This window comes from Bos taurus, chromosome 4 (assembly GCF_002263795.3).
Source record: "Bos taurus isolate L1 Dominette 01449 registration number 42190680 breed Hereford chromosome 4, ARS-UCD2.0, whole genome shotgun sequence".
In the NCBI taxonomy this organism is placed as follows: Eukaryota; Metazoa; Chordata; class Mammalia; order Artiodactyla; family Bovidae; genus Bos; species Bos taurus.
Genome location: NC_037331.1, coordinates 18,221,007 through 18,240,204, shown reverse-complemented (window position 1 = coordinate 18,240,204; position 19,198 = coordinate 18,221,007).

Here is a 19,198-nt window from a genome sequence, read left to right as displayed (position 1 = left end):
TTTCCCTTTTCTTGCTTTTTATATTTTCCTGAAAAATGCTATTTGGGTTCTTTTTTTTCTCTTCTTCCTGTATAATTCCTTTGTATTTTCCTTTATTGCACATTTTCTGGAGATATATTTTCACCTTTTCTTGTCTGAAAATTTATTTATTTCACTTTTGTACTTAATGAATACTTTGTACTGGACATAGAATTCTAATTTAATAGCTGTTTTCCTTCAGCACTTTAAAGGTATCATTTCATTATCTCCTATTCTCTATTGAATTGGTTGATAAGCTCACAATGTTATTGTTTCCCTTTTGAAGGCAATCAGCTTCCGATTCTATAGCTGCCTGCAAGCTATCACTCTGCTTTAGCTTTTGGTTTTCAGAGGAATTACTATAATGTGATTTGAACTATATTTCTTGTTTCTTTTTAAAACTTGACATTTCAACACTTCTTGAATTTGTGGCTGATATTAGTCACTACTTCTGGATATTCTTAGCCACCATCTCGTCAATATTGAGCACGTTTCATCCTCTCCTGCCTTTCATCTGGGGGATTCAACATGTGCATTATATATTTTCACCTTGTACCTTATGTCAAATACTTTCTTTTTATTTTCCATTTTATTTCATTTTATTTTCCATTGTCTTTTCTCTCCACATTTCAGTCTGCAGATTTTATTTTTTTGAGTTGTGTGTCAGATCACACTCTGAGTTCTTAATTTTAGTTATTGCTACCCTTCATTCTGGATTTTCTATTTACTTTTCTCCAGCTATCCCATGTTTCTTCCAAAATTTCCAAAGAAATATTTTTTATCCTGAAAATTTAAGCTTGCGTGTGTGCTAAGTCACTTTAGTCATGTCCAACTCTTTGTGATTCTATGGATTGTAGCCCATCAGGCTCCTCTGTCCAAGGGATTCTCCAGGCAAGAATACTTGAGTGGGTTGCCATGCCCTTCTCCAGGGGATCCAGGGATCAAACCCACGTCCTTTACATCTCCTTCATTGGAGACAGATTCTTTAACACCAGTGCCACCTGGGAAGCCTGAGTTATTTTGTATTGTTAGCCTGTGGCCTCATTTAATTTAACGTATGGAGAACCTGTGGATCTCTCTCTTTTGTTTATTACTCTCATCTATGGAATTTTGTCTCTCCATTATCACTTCTTATTTATAATTTTGTGATACACACTACACTTTTAACATGTGAAATAATTTATGTCTTAGAAGGTCAGTCATCTTTATATCCCAAAGTTTTATGTTTATTTCTCTCAAGTGTCTGTAGCACTAACAATCTGTATACATCCTCATCCAGTTTCAAGGATTAAGGCAGTTTGGAGTTGGGTCCTTGGAAGGGCCAGTTTACTTCTAGTTTCATTTAGCTTTTTGTTTTGTTTTTCAAAGGATATTGCACTCTTGGGTCCCAAGCAAATTCAAGTAGTTTTCAAGCCCTTCCAGAATTAGGTGGCCATGTTTTCCTACATTGTTCTTTTAGCATAAAGTGAAAGTGAAAGTGAAGGTCACTCAGTTGTGTCCAATTCTTTGGGACCCCATGTACTGTAGAGCCCGTGGAATTCTCCAGGCCAGAATACTGGGGTGGGTAGCTTTTCCCTTCTCCAAAGGATCTTCCCAATGCAGGGATCAAACCCATGTCTTCTGCATTGCAGGCAGATTCTTTACCAACTGAGGACCATAAGGAGGCTATCAATTAATACACTCAAAATCTCTTAGAACCAGCAAATATCCAAAGATTGAAAAGTCCAGATATTGAGTTCTTATATCTGAATTTCTATCTGCTCCTGAATTTGGTCTGGTAATTATTTATTTCTTAGCTGTTCTGTGCCTTCAAGCAGAATTTTCCTTCCAGTTTTCTGAATATTTTCAGAAGGAAAGTCTATTATCTAACCTGCACTTACTAAAATCATAAATCTTTACTGATTTTTAATTAGCAAAGGAAATATTTACATAAAGAAGAAATAACATTTTCTAAGCAGTCTTAACATTTTAAGACTATTTTGAGCTAATCTGGGGTGCAAATGTATTAAGCCTTAACAATAACACTATTTTAATTTCATTCCACCATTAAGGGTCCAACATGGTCTATCTCTTACTCTAAATAGACATAGATTGTCAATACCTTTCTGCTTTCCTTTCTTGATCATCAGCTAAATTAGCAATTTAATACATTCTATTTTTCAAATGTTCATATTAATTATTACTCATCTTTCAATTGCACTCTCAATTCTGTTACCAAATTCTTAATGTAAAGTTTCCATGTGCTGAATTTTGAAAAAGAATTTAGACTTTATTATAAAAGGTGAGATGGTCTTTGTTGCTAAATCATGTCCGACTTTTTGCAACCCCAGAGACATTAGCCCACCAGAATCCTCTGTCCATGGAGTTTTCCATGCAACAATACTGGAGTGGGTTGCCAATTCCTTCTCCAGGGGAATCTTCCCAATCCAGTGATTGAACCCAGGTCTCCTGCATTGCAGAAAGTCTCTTCACTGAATGAGACACCAGATGAAATATGTGATATTAAATAAAATTCCATTAAAATCATTTGAATAAGCTAGATTTAGATTTTTTATTTGTATATATATTCTTACTATTTTAATTTAGCTTAGTTGCAACTGATAGTAGCATTTATTTATCATTATATACATAATATATATATTGTTATATTATAGAGACTTTCTGTATTTTTTTTAATTTTTCCTCCTAAAGTTAAGCCTTGTAACTAATTTGATTGTGAAATCCTTTTTAAAACATACATAGATTTAGAAGTTTAAAATCTTTTTAGTCCTATCTATTTCAGAAATCTATTTCTCAGAGAAATTTTAGTACCATATTTTATCATTTAGAGATATGTTTAAAGTAGTTGCTCATCTAATTATCTTAATAACTTTCACCACGATATTCACTTATGAATCCTTAGGGAAAGCAGATGTCAATATCATTGATTATCATACATGTTTTTTATTTATTTAATTTACAACCTCTAAGTTGCATAAATTGCTCTTCAGTTAAATATCATCATTTTAATTTTATCAACACCAATAACATGCTTTTAGCAGTCTGTTGCCTTTGAACTTGAAAATGATTCTTAGAATTTATGACTACATTTTTTTCAGTTAACTGCACCTTGAAGTAAATATTGCTAAAATTTAGCTTGGATGTTAGGAGAAAATGTTTATATCTGTTTCTTTTTTAGAACGTAAGAATCCTATATATCTAATGTGATTTTCTGTTCATTGATTAAATTTCCCTTTAAAGTAACAAGTGTGGATATAAAAGAAGCATAAGGAATTTTATTTCCTAGGAATAATAGAAGTTTTTTACTCTTTATTTTTTATCTTGAAACTAAGTATATACTTATTGAATTATTTTAGCCTCATAGATACATTAATTTTCACTAGACGATGATAGCAGCATTTTGGTAGCTAGGTTTAGGGGCCGTTGATACTAAATGTGTTCTCTTAGTGAGGCATGATGCAGTTAACTGAGGGTAAGTGATCAATGTCACAGACTTCTCCCTCAAGGACATTTTCTTCAGGGAGACAGAGAAGTAAATAGTAATGATGCAATATAGTAACTTCTATTCTGGTACTTTTTAAGATGACATCATAAGACAAGAGTAGAAGCAAGGATTGGTTTTTTCCCAGAAATATTATAATCTTAACTGAGTAAGAGATATTTGAACTAAATTTTAGAGTTAATAAAAAGAAACTCATTTAATGCCTATTTATACTAGAGAGTTTTAAAAATTTTACATGTGTACACATCTAGATATGATTTATTTTACTACAAGTATTATAGTAGACATTATAATTGTCTCACTTGTTTTAGCAATTTCTTAAGAGAAATTAAGTAACTTGACACCAATCAAATATAATTTTGAACCTAGCACAGTCTAACTCCAGAGCTTGTATATTTAACAGCTATGATAGACTGCTTCCCATTATGAACATTTTTAAGTAATAGGAATATGATTAAGTTGGTAACGAATTTCTCAACACAAATTATACTCTTGGGAAGGAGAAGATAGGATATGGTTTGAGAAATATTTTGGGAAACATACTGGCACCTTATGGTGATTACTGAGATGAGAGGAAGAGAAGGAAACTATAGTTTTAGTTGGACAAGCTGCTACTGTTGAAGAAAATGCCACTGACTTGTAGAGGATAATGGCTTATCATCCCAGAGATATTCATATCAAGTCTTAGGATTGTGTCTATTGGCTTGTTTCAATAAATAATTCTTTATAACATTAATCTATAAAAATAACCAAGATAATATTAAGCTTGTTTTAAATATTAAACATTATAAAATTATAGCATGATTTTAAATATGATTTACTGTTAGGGCTTCCCAGGTGGCTGAGTGGTAAAGAATCTGCCTGCCAATGCAGAAGATGTAGGAGACAGGTTAAATCCCTGAATTGGGAAGATTCTCTGCAGTAGGAAATGACCCACTCCAGTATTCCTGCCTGGAAAATTCCATGGATAGAGGAGACTGGCAGGTTGTAGACCATGGAGTTGCAAAGAGCTGGGAACGATTGAGCAGCTGAGCACACACACACACACGTTATAAGCAATGAGCTTGGGTATATAGTTGGGGCACTCTAGTACTTGTGTGCAGAGAAAACTGGAGGAAAGAAGCTAGGAGATGACTTGGGATGACATGGAGAAAAGTAAGTCCAGCACCAGATGGCTGCCTGTGGTGACCTGAATGTCCTCACTCTTCATCAGCCTATGACAGCAATCAAATCAGATTGGCAGATCTGATTCTCATTGCCTTTATCTGCCTGTGTACCACTTTCTGTGTATGCTTAGTTGCTCAATTGTGTCCGACTCTTTGTGACCCTGTGGACTGTATTCAGTTCAGTCACTTAGTCGTGTCAGACTCTTTGCAACCCCATGAATCGCAGCACGCCAGGCCTCCCTGTCCATCACCAACTCCTGGAGTTCACTCAGGCTCACAAATATCCAGATCATTCACCTAACAATTCTCAAGGAACACACCAAAGGAGCTCAGGAATAACTCTATTTATACTCTTCATTTTTAGTCTTCAGATTAGAAGATAACTTCTGAGATAACTATCTTTCAAATCATTCAAATTGCATTTGGAAGCTCATCTCTATATATGTGAAATTATTTAAAATATTGAATCTTAAATCTTTAATTTCCCTTCTATATTCTGAGATTCTATGTTACTATGATTCTATGTCATCAATAAAATTACATGGAAACTATCCGTCTCAAATCTACAAGTACAATTAATAACAGAGGCTGAAGAGTAAGACAGTTCTATATATATCCAAATCTTTAATTCCTTGAAATAATTCTAAGTAGTCTTCAGTTGCCTTCATAAATCTCAAAGTGTAAATGACTTATATCTTCTCTATGACTTTGATTAGTGTTTTGAATGACAATGTTATAAAATAAGATGCCTGTGTTCTCAAGTTGAATTTAATGTTCCAGTCAATTGGTTTTCAATCTGGTTGATGTTATTTAAGCAAGAGATGGATAAAAAATGTCCTCACCCAGAGAGAGATGCAACTCTGTTTCTAAGAAGAGGTAGCTAATTGAATTCTTCAATAATCTGCATTGCCCCTGCAACTTGCTTTTTTTTTACCCCAAGAAAATAATATGTTAACCACAATATGAGCTGTGACTTCAGATTGTCTTTGCCTGGTTAGATGTCTAAAGCCTATGATAACTGTGAAATATGACCTTGGTATGTGTGCATGTGTGCTAAGTCGCTTCATTTGTGTCTGACTCTGCAACCCCGTAGACAGTAGCCTGTCGAGCTCCTCTGTCCATGGGATTCTACAGACAAAATACTGGAGTGGATTGCCATGCCTTCCTTCAGGGGATCTTGGAGGGTTCTCCAGGGTTGCAGTGCAGGCTGATTCTTTACGAGCAACGGGGTAAACCCTGACCTCACTGTAACAATTGTCAAAGATCATCTATGTGCCTGATCAGGAAAAAAAAAAGAGAAAATACACCAAATGCCTGAATCTAAAATGAAAACAAATAATATATGCATTTATTCTATATTTCCAAGAGAATAATTCAATATTTAACATTAATGTGATGGGATCCTGCAATATCATTGGAATCTTATCTATCTACACACATACCAAACACAGGTGCCAAGCAACTTTAAACAGAGAAACATAAGCAAGAAAGACAAATATGTGAGATTTAAAATAATTATCAGATCAGATCAGTCACTCAGTCGTGTCCTACTCTTTGCGACTCCATGAATCGCAGCATGCCAGGCCTCCCTGTCCATCACCAACTCCCGGAGTTCACTCAGACTCACATCCATCGAGTCAGTGATGCCATCCAGCCATCTCATCCTCTGTTGTCCCCTTCTCCTCCTGCCCCCAATCCCTCCCAGCATCAGAGTCTTTTCCAATGAGTCAACTCTTCGCATCAGGTGGCCAAAGTACTGGAGTTTCAGCTTTAGCATCATTCCTTCCAAAGAAATCCTAGGGCTGATCTCCTTCAGAATGGACTGGTTGGATCTCCTTGCAGTCCAAGGGACTCTCAAGAGTCTTCTCCAACACCACAGTTCAAAAGCATCAATTTTTCGATGCTCAGCCTTCTTCACAGTCCAACTCTCACAGCATAATTATAAACAATACAGTGTGTTGTCCCAGTAAGTGATAGTAGCAGAGGGCTAATCTGATATAAGGATATCAGAGTTAGTAGAAAGAAAAATTCTAAGAAGATTAAATAAATCTGTATATCTCTTCTAAAGTGGAAATAGCTGTCCAATCTATGCAAGCATGTTACTTTTCTTTAGATATTCCAAGAGGATGCAGCTTTACTGCTCACTCATTGTCTAATAATTTGGGGGGGGGGTTAGAAATAACATTTCACCCATTCAGTTCTGCCTTAGTTCCTTTAAACAAAGACTACGAAGTAAAATGTGATGTTTATGTGAACATGTAAAGTTTGTACATATGTCTATAAAAATATGTATTGGCAATGATACATTGAAATAAATGGAGAAGACAATGTTTAAGCAATGATTGATACCTAAATAGCTTTCTGAAGGTCAGTCTTTTGAAAATTTGTAGCAGTTTGAAGAATAGGACTCAACTGAACACATACTGTATAAAACAATGATATCTTGACAGTATATTCAAATCAAGTGTCATATAATAACCTTATACCATATTCCATATATTTATTCATGTCAAAATGTCTGTGTATTTCTTTACTGAAGCTAACATCTTTCATATTCTTCCAGGTGAAAGCATTAGTTGCTCAGTCATGTCCTACTCTTTGCCACGCTGTGGATTTTAGCACCCCCAGGCTCCTCTGTCCGTGGAATTCTCCAAGCAAGAATACTGGAGTGGGTAGCTATTTCCTTCTTCAGGGGAATCTTCCCAACTCAGGGATTGAACTCCTGTCTCCTGCATTGCATGAAGATTCTTTAACACCTGAGCCACCAGAGAAGCCCCATACTACCAAATATAATACAGCAAGTTTCATTATTCTAGACAAGAAGATCTGTGTGTTAGCTGAAGATAGTAAAGCCAATCCATCATTATAATGATTCAATAGGCTGTGGCATTTGAGATTCACCAGCTCTACAGTTGTTGAATGGCTCTTTTGTATAAACTTCTTTCCTTTTCTTTAAACATTCTGAGCAACAATTCATCTTTAAGACACCCTGTCAGACAAACTACATCTATGTCTTTGTACGTAATGTTATAGAAAAGTTACTATCAAAAGCACTTCATAGTTAATTTTAATGTTATGATATAATCTAACAACAGCTTTTAGCTCTAAAATTGAAGCAAGGATTATTCTCAATTCATGATACGATGAGTAGAATAAAAACAATGTTGTACAAGTGACAGAAACCATGTCATACATAATGTGGGGTTCCATGATTTGATCACGTTTTATCACTATGCAAGAAGGGTCTAATATATTCAATATTTTAAAAGATGGTTTCCTTTTTATTTTAGCATTATTTCATCATGACTCCATATAAACACAAAATACATATTTCTAAATTGTGTTTCCTGTGAAAGTGCTGGACTCAATATGCCAGCAAATTTGGAAAACAGCAGTGGCCACAGGACTGGAAAAGGTCGGTTTTCATTTCAATCCTAAAGAAAGGCAATGCCAAAGAATGCTCAAACTACCGCACAATTGCACTCATCTCACATGCTAGTAAAGTAATGCTCAAAATTCTCCAAGCCAGGCTTCAGCAATATGTGAACCATGAACTTCCAGATGTTCAAGCTGGTCTTAGAAAAGGCAGAGGAACCAGAGATCAAATTGCCAACATTCACTGGATCATCAAAAAAGCAAGAGAGTTCCAGAAAAACATCTATTTCTGCTTTATTGACTATGCCAAAGCCTTTGACTGTGTGGATCACAATAAAGTGGAAAATTCTGAAAGAGATGGGAATACCAGACCACCTGACCTGCCTCTTGAGAAATCTATATGCAGGCTGGGAAGCAACAGTTAGAACTGGACATGGAACAACAGACTGGTTCCAAATAGGAAAAGGAATATGTCAAGGCTGTATATTGTCATTCTGTTTATTTAACTTATATGTAAAGTACATCATGAGAAACGCTGGGCTGGAAGAAGCACAAACTGGAATCAAGATTGCTGGGAGAAATATCAAAAACCTCAGATATGCAGATGATACCACTGTTATGGCAGAAATGAAGAGGAACCAAAGATCCTCTTGATGAAAGTGAAAGAGGAGAGTGAAAAAGTTGGCTTAAAGCTCAACATTCAGAAAACTAAGATCATGGCATCTGGTCTCATCACTTCATGGCAAATAGATGAGGAAACACTGGAAACGTGTCACACTTTATTTCTTTGGGCTCCAAAATCACTGCAGATGGTGCTTGCAGCCATGAAATTAAAAGACTCTTACTCCTTGGAAGGAAAGTTATGACCAACCTAGATAACATATTAAAAAACAGAGACATTACTTTGCCAACAAAGGTCCGCTGTCTAGTCAAGGCTATGGTTTTTCCAGTGGTCATGTATGGATGTGAGAGTTGGACTGTGAAGAAAGCTAAGTGCCAAAGAATTGATGCTTTTGAACTGTGGTGTTGGAGAAGACTCTTGAAAGTCCCTTGAACTGCAAGGCAAACCAACCAGTCTGTTCTAAAGGAGATCAGTTCTGGCTGTTCATTGGAAGGACTGATGCTAGAGCTGAAACTCTAATATGTTGGCCACCTTATGTGAAGAGTTGACTCATTGGAAAAGACTCTGATGCTGGGAGGGATTGGGAGCAGGAGGAGAAAGGGACGACAGAGGATTAGATGGCTGGATGGCATCACCGACTTGATGGACATGAGTTTGAGTAAACCCTGGGAGTTGATGATGGACAGGGAGGCCTGGCATTCTGCGATTCATCAGGTCACAAAGAGTCAGACACAACTGAGCGACTGAACTGTTTTTTTAATTTCACAGCTGCAACCACCATCTGAAGTGATTTTGGAGCCTCCCAAAATAAAATCTGCCACTGTTTCCACTGTTTCTCCATCTATTTGCCATGGAGTGATGGGACCAGATGCTATGATCATAGTTTTCTGAATTGAGCTTTAAGCCAATTTTTTCACTCTCCTCTTTCACTTGCATCAAGAGGCTCTTTAGTTCTTCTTCACTTTCTGCTATAAGAGTGGTGTCATCTGCATATCTGAGGTTATTGATATTTCTCCTGGCAATTTTGATTCCAGCTTATGCTTCATCCAGCCCAGCATTTCTCATGATGTAATCGGCAATAAGTTAAATAAGCAGTGTGACAATATACAGCCTTGACATACTCCTTTCCTTCTTTGGAAGCAGTCTGTTGTCCCACGTCCAGTTCTAACTGTTGCTGCCTGACCTGCATACAGATTTCTCAAGAGGCAGGTCAGGTGGTCTGGTATTCCCATCTCTTTCAGAATTTTCCACAGTTTATTGTGATCCACACAGTCAAAGGCTTTGGTATAGTCAGTAAAGCAGAAACAGATGTTTTTCTGGAACTCTCTTGCTTTTTTGATGATCCAACAGATGTTGGCAATTTGATTTCTGCTTCCTCTGCCTTTTCTAAAAACAGCTTGAACATCTGGATGTTCATGGTTCACGTATTGCTGAAGCCTGGGTTGGAAATTTTTGATCATTACTTTATAGCATGTGAGGTAAGTGCAATTATACTAATCTATAATCATAATATAATTTTGTGTAATAGTAGCACTGAAAACAATAATATCACTCTTTCCTACCTGTTCCCCTCCCCACACTCCTGCAGTATTACTGCCCTCTGTGTAATGAGAGGCATCCTTATGTGATATGACCTATATGCCACATAGAACACTTCATATGATGATTTAGGCCTGATGGTGAAAACCAGGATGTTTTTCTATGAAAACTTCACCCTGGTAGAATTTCTTAAAAGGGATGCTTTGTATACTATTGATGTGAATGTAAACTGTTATAGTCTTTATGCAAACAGTAGGAGATTCTCAAAAAATTAAAAATAGAATTACCATATGATCCAGTAGGGCTTCCCTCATGGCTCAGATGGTAAAGAATCTGCCTGAAATGCAGAGACTTGGGCTTGATCCCTAGGTTGGGAAAATTCCCCTGAAGGAGGGCATAGCAACCCACTCCAGTATTCTTGCCTGGAGAATCCCCATGGACAGAGGAGCCTGGTGGATTACAGTCCATGGGGTTTCAAAGAATCAGACATAACTGAGCAACTAATCACAGCACAATGCATGATCCAGCAATCCTACTTCTGGAAATATATACAAAGGAAAAAATTTCATTATCCTGAATACATATCTGTACTTCCATCTTCATGGCAGTGTTATTCAAAATAATAGAAGTATGGAAACAACTTAAGTATCTGTCAACAAATTAATGGATACAGAAAACGTGTTATATATATTATAACAATGTTATTCAGCCTTAAAAAAAAAGGAGCTTGTCATTTGTGACAACATTGGTGAACCTGTAGAATATTATGCTGAGTGTAATAAGCTAGACAAATAAAGTATTGTATATTATCATTTATACATGAAGTCTAAAATAAGTAGAGGGCTTCCCTGGTGGCTCATTTGGTAAAGAATCCAGCTGCAATGCAGGAGACCTGGGTTTGATCACTGGGTTGGGAAGATCCCCTGGAGAAAAACAGTAGAAATAATTAAAAACCAATAATGTAAAAGTAATTGCCATGGTCTGAATGAGGGTGATGTAAAATAAGGAATGGTTGGTCAAATGTTACAAACTTTCAGTTATAGGATGAGTGAGGTCTGAGGTAGTTGATAGTACTGTATTGCATAGTTGAAATAACTGAATTTACTAAGACGGTATAACTTAAATGGTCTCACCAAGAAAAAATAAAGCTAAATGCATAAGATGATGGATGTGTTAATTAAATAGAATCCTTTCTCAATGTATATGTAAATCAAATCATCACATTATTCATTTTAAATATATTATAATTTTATTTGTCAATTATACTTCATTAAAGCTGAAAAAATAAAGTTTAAAAAAGGTGGGGATGAATGTTTTATTCAATAACTGAATCCATGTCTAAATGTAGTAGGTTATTCCTCTGTAAAACCCATTTTTCAAAACTAGATTTTCTTTTATGATTCAGATTCAGAATAAATTCAGATTCAGAAAAATGACTCAGAATAAATTCAAAAAATTATTTAGGGGAGGATAAAGATATCCATATGCACTAAAGTGAAATTAGTTTTCTATAAACATGATTTTATTTATATGTAAAAGAAAATGTAGTTCAGAAACTGAAATAAGTGATTAAAGTGATGATACTCATGTGTATTATTGATCAATAAATTATTTAAAAACTAAATAAGTGCTTTTTACAATGTAAGTCTGTCATTCAGCTTGAACACACACTATGGACAACAGTCAATATACATGATTGGGAATAAAACTGAGACATGCGATTTTTGTCTCCATGCACTTGCAATCTTGTGAGAGACGTTTTTTTCTGAAAGTATTCAAGCAGTAATTAACTAAATGCAATTTTTGTAAATGCCATGAAATAAAAGTATAGGATATTGTGGTGTCTGTAACAGGGATTCTGATCTATTGCTTGAAGTTTTAAAGCAAAATATGTTATATTTTTTAATATTTTTCCTGCACGCAATACTTAGGCTGCACTCACTATGCCAGCTAATTTGGAAAACTCAGCAGAGGCCACAGGACTCGAAATGGTCAGTTTTTATTCCAATCCCAAAGAAAGGCAATGCCAAAGAATCCTCAAACTACTGCATAATTGCACTCATCTCACATGCTAGCAAAGTAATGCTCAAAAATTCTCCAAGCCAGGTTTCAACAGTACGTGAAACATGAACTTCCAGATGTTCAAGCTGGATTTAGAAAAGGCAGAGGAACCAGAGATCAGACTGACAAAATCCACTGGATCATCGAAAAAGCAAGAGAGTTCCAGAAAAGCCTCTACTTCTGCTTTATTGATGATGCCAAAGCCTTTGACTGTGTGGATCACAAGAAACTGTGGAAAATTCTGAAAGAGATGGGAATACCAGACCACCTGACCTGCCTCCTGAGAAATCTGTATGCAGGTCGAGAAGCAGCAGTTAAAACTGGACATGGAACAACAGACTGGTTACATATAGGGAAAGGAGTACGTCAAGGCTGTGTATTGTCACCCTGCTTATTTAACTTTTATGCAGAGTACATCATGGGAAATAATGGACTGGATGAAGCACAAACTGGAATCAAGATTGCTGGGAGAAATATCAATAACCTCAGATATGCAAATGACACACCGCCATAGCAGAAAGTGAAGAACTATAGAGCCTCTTGATGAAAGTGAAAGAGGAGTGAAAATTTGGCTTAAAACTCAACATTCAGAAAACTATGGGCATCTGTTCCCGTCACTTCATGGCAAATAGATGGAGAAACAGTGGAAACAGTGACCTACTTTATTTTTGGGGGTTCCAAAATCACTTCAGATAGTGACTGCAACCATGAAATTAAAAGATGCTTGCTCCTTGGAAGAAAGGGTATGACCAAACTAGACAGCTTGTTAAAAAGCAGAGACCTTACTCTGCCATTATCATAGTCAAAGCTATGGTTTTTCCAGTAGTCATTTTTGGGTGTGAAAGTTGTTCTATAAAGAAAGCTGAGCACCGAAGAATTGATGCTTTTGAACTGTGGTGTTGGAGAAGTCTCTTGAGAGTCTCATAGACTGCAAAGAGATCAAACCAGTCCATCCTAAAGGGAATCAGTCATGAATATTCATTGGAAGGACTTATGCTGAAGCTGAAACTCCAAAACTTTGGCCCTGATGCAAAGAACTGACTCTTTTGAAAAGATCCTGATGCTGGGAAAGATTGAAGGCAGGAGCAGAAGGGGACGACAGAGGATGAGATGGTTGGTTGGCATCACCAACTCAATGGACATGAGCTTGAGTAAACTCTGGGAGTTGGTGATGGACAGGGAGGGCTGATGTGCTGCAGTCCATGGGGTCACAAAGAGTTGGACACAACTGAGCAACTGAACTGAACTGAATACTTTTCTAGCTGCCTGTGAGTACTGTATATTTCTAAACATTTCTGAATGTCTCAGTGTTTGCTTTGATTGTCCATCTACTTTTGCCAAGGGCCTTTCTGTCACACAGACTCATTGATGCGTTTGCTACTTAATAACATGGACAACAGTGATTAGTCTTTAAAAATATTCTCAAGTTATTTTATTTTAAACACAACTGATTTTTTAAAACATAATTTTGGGAGGTTTAGAGCTTTGCTATACACTTATCCAAAAGGGAATTTATAAGTAAAATGCTGACACAATCAATACTATAAAAGCATGAACAGCCTTTGGCTATAAAAATGCTTATGATTGCTTTCGCTTCCTTTGCAGAGTGTGTGTTACATAGAACTGCTACATTAGAAGCAGTTGTGGTGGCAAATAATAGTGCCTTACATAGGATTCTTTTCTGCTCATCATATGCTATTTTTACGTTATTGCTGAAACTTCTCCTATACTTAAAATGGCATTCACTTTATTTCCACTCAGGGAAGATAGTGTGTAATAAGCAATCTCAATTAAGCTGAACTTAAACATGTCCAACTTTTCAATAGAGTAATAAATTGGATTTGACAGCAATTGACTTTGACATGTGCTGTCACACCTTATCAAACCAAAGACATTTTGCCGCATGTATAATCCATTTGGAATCTGAATGGAAAACTTACCAAGAGATTTTAAGGAAATTCAAGAACCTGTCTGAAATAATGCAGTTAGGTAAATTTTCTGCCGTAAGGCATTCTACTGTCTTTGTTACATCATGAGAAAGTAACGAGCATGAGTTTAGGAGGCATGGAGGGAAACAGATGGCTCCCCTATGGGCTTCCCTGATAACTCAATTGGTAAAGAATCCACCTGCAATGCAGGAGACCCCGGTTCAATTCTTGGGTCGAGAAGAGACACTGGAGAAGTGATAGGCTACCCATTCCAGTATTCTTGGACTTCCCTTCTGGCTCAGCTGGTAAAGAATCCACCTGCAATTCAGGAGACCTGAGTTTGACCCCTGGGCTAGGAAGATCCCCTGGAGAAGGAAAAGGCTACCCACGCCAGTATTCTGGCCTAGATATTCCATGGACTATATAGTGCATGGGGTTGCAAAGAGTTGGACACGACTGAGTGGCTTTCACTTTCCTGTGAAAAGAGAATGAAGACTAGTGCCTGATGGTCCAGATTGCATTGATAAAAAGTAGACTGGATTTCTAGAAATCAAACAGTTTGCATCTACCAACAATCTTAGCAATACACAACTTGTAAACTAGGTTGTTCAGTTGTAAAGTTTATCTTACAAAGTTAGAGATGGCAGTGCTTACTGATAAGCTAAATTTTGTTTCTTTGATACAAACTTCAGTCAATGTTTGGAGTTTTAGGATGCTTCCCCCATACCCCCACGAAGAATGTATTGTCATTGTCACTAAGTTCCCTACAAATCAAATCTGAGGATGTTGTATGTGTATGGAAGTAACATGATGTTATATATTCACTCTAAGGTATTTAGATTCAAAGACAGCTAGTATGACAGGGACACAGGAGAACAGAAAGTCTGAAAACAATGGTGTTATTTGAAATTTTATGAATGGCAACTGTATATACATCAGACATTTACACCAGGCAAGATACTAGAAAATTCTCTTAGAAAGAAGTGGAGAGGGAGGGCTCCTTATAAGAGATAGAATGGTTAGTTTTAATGCTACACTTCAAAGTCCTCTAATTCTGCTCTGTAGAGGACTCCAGCATCTCCTCATCCAAACATGGAGCTGTCCATCCATAGACCTGAAGCTCTCTATCAATATTCCTGTCCTCTAATTCTAAACTATGACTGGAAGGACAAATCATCAGATATTTGAAATGGATGAAAGAAAAATGTAACTTAGCCTGCCACACAGGAAAATGGATCTAGACAAAACTGAAATAGTTTAGCAAAGAAAATTGTTTTATTCATGAATACATGTGTGCATGCACAGACATACCACAGACCCGTGTGCTCTGGGATTCTCTGAGATATTTGATAACCTGGTGTATCTAAGAACATACATATGATACAAAACTAGTTAAAATATTTGGAATTTAAAGCCAAAATAGTGTCTTAGAATGCAAATAGAAGTCATAAAGTTCAAGGAAAAATGATAATTTAGAGGGTGTTGTTTTATGATACTGGCTCTCAGGCTAATTTGATAAATATCTACAAGTATCTTTTAGTGAAAACAATCAAACCTACTTCTTAACAGCCAACAGAGCAATAAAGGGGGAGCAAAAGCAATGCTTTTTATTCATGCACATTTTCTTATTTATCAGTGAAGTCTCACACAGATATAGCTACATGAATGTTGATAAACTATTAAAAAAAAGTTAAAATTTATTTTTATCATTATATGCTCAGAAAGTTAGGCAAAGACTTTTTTAAACTTTATTCATCAAGATAACATGAATAGGTTTCTTGTCTTCCACTTAATAAGAGTTGGACACGACTGAAGCGACTTAGCACCCATGCACTTTTATTTTTATTTTATTTTATTTTATTTTTTTTAGGATTAACAAACATTCATTTTTATTTTCTTCTCCTTCATTTAAACAGTTGACTTTATTCTCTTTGATCCTCTTTTTTTTTTAATTAATTTTATTTTATTTTTAAACTTTACATAATTGTATTAGTTTTGCCAAATATCAAAATGAATCCACCACAGGTATACATGTGTTCCCCATCCTGAACCCTCCTCCCTCCTCCCTCCCCACACCATCCCCCTGGGTCACCCCAGTGCACCAGCCCCAAGCATCCAGTATCGTGCATTGAACCTGGACTGGCATCTCGTTTCATATATGATATTTTACATGTTTCAATGCCATTCTCCCAAATCTTCCCACCCTCTCCCTCTCCCACAGAGTCCATAAGGCTGTTCTATACATCAGTGTCTCTTTTGCTGTCTCGTATACAGGGTTATCGTTACCATCTTTCTAAATTCCATATATATGCACAAAAGCTTCTGCACATCAAAGGAAACTATTAGCAAGGTGAAAAGACAGCCTTCAGAATGGGAGAAAATAATAGCAAATGAAGCAACCGACAAACAACTAATCTCAAAAATATACAAGCAACCCATGCACTTTTAAATGCTAAGTGAGCAAATGACATTCACAAACCAAATCCAGCCATTATCTGTTTTTGTAAACAAAGTTTTATTAGAATACTGCATCTCCATTCAGTTATTTTATTATCATTTGCTGCTTTTGGAGCAGGAAATGGGCACTAACTCCAGTATTTCTTTCCTGGAAAATCCCATGGACAGAGGAGTCTGACGGATGACAGCTTATAGGGTCGCAAAGAGTTGGACATGACTGAATTTTTCTGCTTTTGTGCTACAGTGGCAGAGTTTAGTAGCTGTAACAGATACCATATAGTTTGCCAAGCTGAAAATATTTGGTCCTTAAAGAAAAAAAAAAAAATCCACTAACCCTTGAAACACAACTGTGGTTCTCAAAATGTGGTCCCTAGACTGATAACGTTAGCATTACCTGGAAATTTCTTAGAGAGAAAATCTTGGGCCCTAGCCAAAACAACTGAATCAGGAATTTTGAGGGTAAAGGCTAGCAGTCTGTTATAAGTAGTTTTGTGAGTGATTCTAATGCACACTCAAGGTGAAGAATCATTGTTTAGAACAGGGGCTAGTGAACTATGACCTTTGGGTTAAATATGGCCCTCCTCCTTTTTTTTTTTTTCATATGCTTCAAGCTAAGAATGGTTTTTACATTATCTTAATGATTGAAAAAAAATCAAGAGAGTATTCTATGACTCTTGCAATGAACGTTTCAGTATATACAAATAAAGTTATATTAGAACACAGTCATATTCAGTTTGCCTATATATTTTCTATGGGCGCTTTTGCATTACAATGGCAGATGTGAGTAGCTGTAGCAGAGACCATATAACTTACAAAGAATATGTTTGCTATCTGGCACTTTATTCATAAATCTGCAAACTTCTGGCTTAAGCACTCATCAAAAAGCAATTTGTAGTATCATTGAATAGTAGGAAAATAAGCAACCTCAGGGATTAAAATTTTACCTGTTGAGGTGAACTCCCTCTGCCAAGACACTCTCAAGCACCAGTGTGAAATCAGAGGTGTGGAAACATCTGGAAAGTACTGAGATGTCAGAAGCCAAGGTTCTCTATCCATGTGGGCTTCTCAGCTCCTGAGAAGAACTGGGAAGAAACAAATCAGGTAGAGAAAAACAACAACTAAGCAAATAAGAAGTAAGGAAGAAAAGAGGGAAAAATAGCAATACCAGCATGAATTAAGATCTGTCACTTCTGATACGTGATTCTGAAGAGTGGAGGTACACTAGGTGTAAATTCTTGATTTTCATTCTCTTTTCCAAACTTTATTGCTTCCACCAAAAACCTGTTAGGAGGCCAGTGGGACACATCTCAAAACTATCTGATCCTGTTTTGACTCTTAACGAGGATTATGCATAAAAATTAATCATTTTTAAAGTATATGAAACTTAAACTAATGAACAAGTGATGTGAATTAATCCTACCCTGCCAGATCCAAACTAACAAAAACTTCTTGGTAATAAATTTACAGCATTTGAACTTAAATTCCTAAGAATTTCACATGCATCCATGGCTCGTCTTGTACTTGTATATAATGGTTGCTATGGGTGACCTAGAAATGAAACCAATCATAGCACTGTAATTTAAAACTAAAACAGCTGGCAAAAATCTTTCCTCTCAGAGCATGTTGTCAGAGAAGTAAATGAAAAGGTCGGGAGACTTTTCATTTGCTTCTGTGATAACACAGACTACCTGAACTAAGGAACATATTAATGTTTCCTCTGAAGCTTTCTATTATGTGTCAAGGGCCCTATTCCAGAATATCACAGTGGAGCTGATAGAAAAAGACAGATGATAGAATGAAACAGTTGGTCCTAACACAAAATAATCAGGCATCTTTATATTTCCACTTTACATTATAACAGGAAAGCTGATTAGATTCTGTGGTTTTACCTAAAAATAAACCTAGCTCAGAGGGAAGGTTTTTGTCTATGTACACCGATTTTTATTATAAAAGAATTTCTTTTAAAGGCACAGGCACATCTTCATATGATATGGTTAGTGCTTCTTATATTAAAACCCAAGGAGCTCCCAAAGAGGGCTCCCACATGTTAGTTCATATGTTTCAAATATTATAGTAATGAAGTTTGTCTTAAAAGAAATCTGCGTTTGAGTTTTTTTTTCATGTTGACCTATTGCAAAACAAAAATGAAACCCATACAACTATGGAAAAATACGCTTACTATTAAAAAAATTATAAAACTGCATTTAAATCTAGAGTACTGATTCTACTAAACAGACTCTTCTCATAGAATTAAAAATTCATGTAATAAATATAAGGCAGTTTTAGACTGTACCTTCCAGTGTCCACTCAAGCCATGGTCTTTTGGTTAATAGTATGTTTGCATGTATTGCAAGTTCAGTCACTCAGTTGTGTCCAATTCTTTGCAACCACATGGACTGTAGCCCACCAGGCTCCTCTGTCCTTGGGATTTCCAGGCAAGAATACTGGAGTGGGTTGTCATTTCCTTCTCCAGGAGATCTTCCTGACCCAGGGATCGAACGCACATCTCCTGAACTGGCAGGCAGATTCT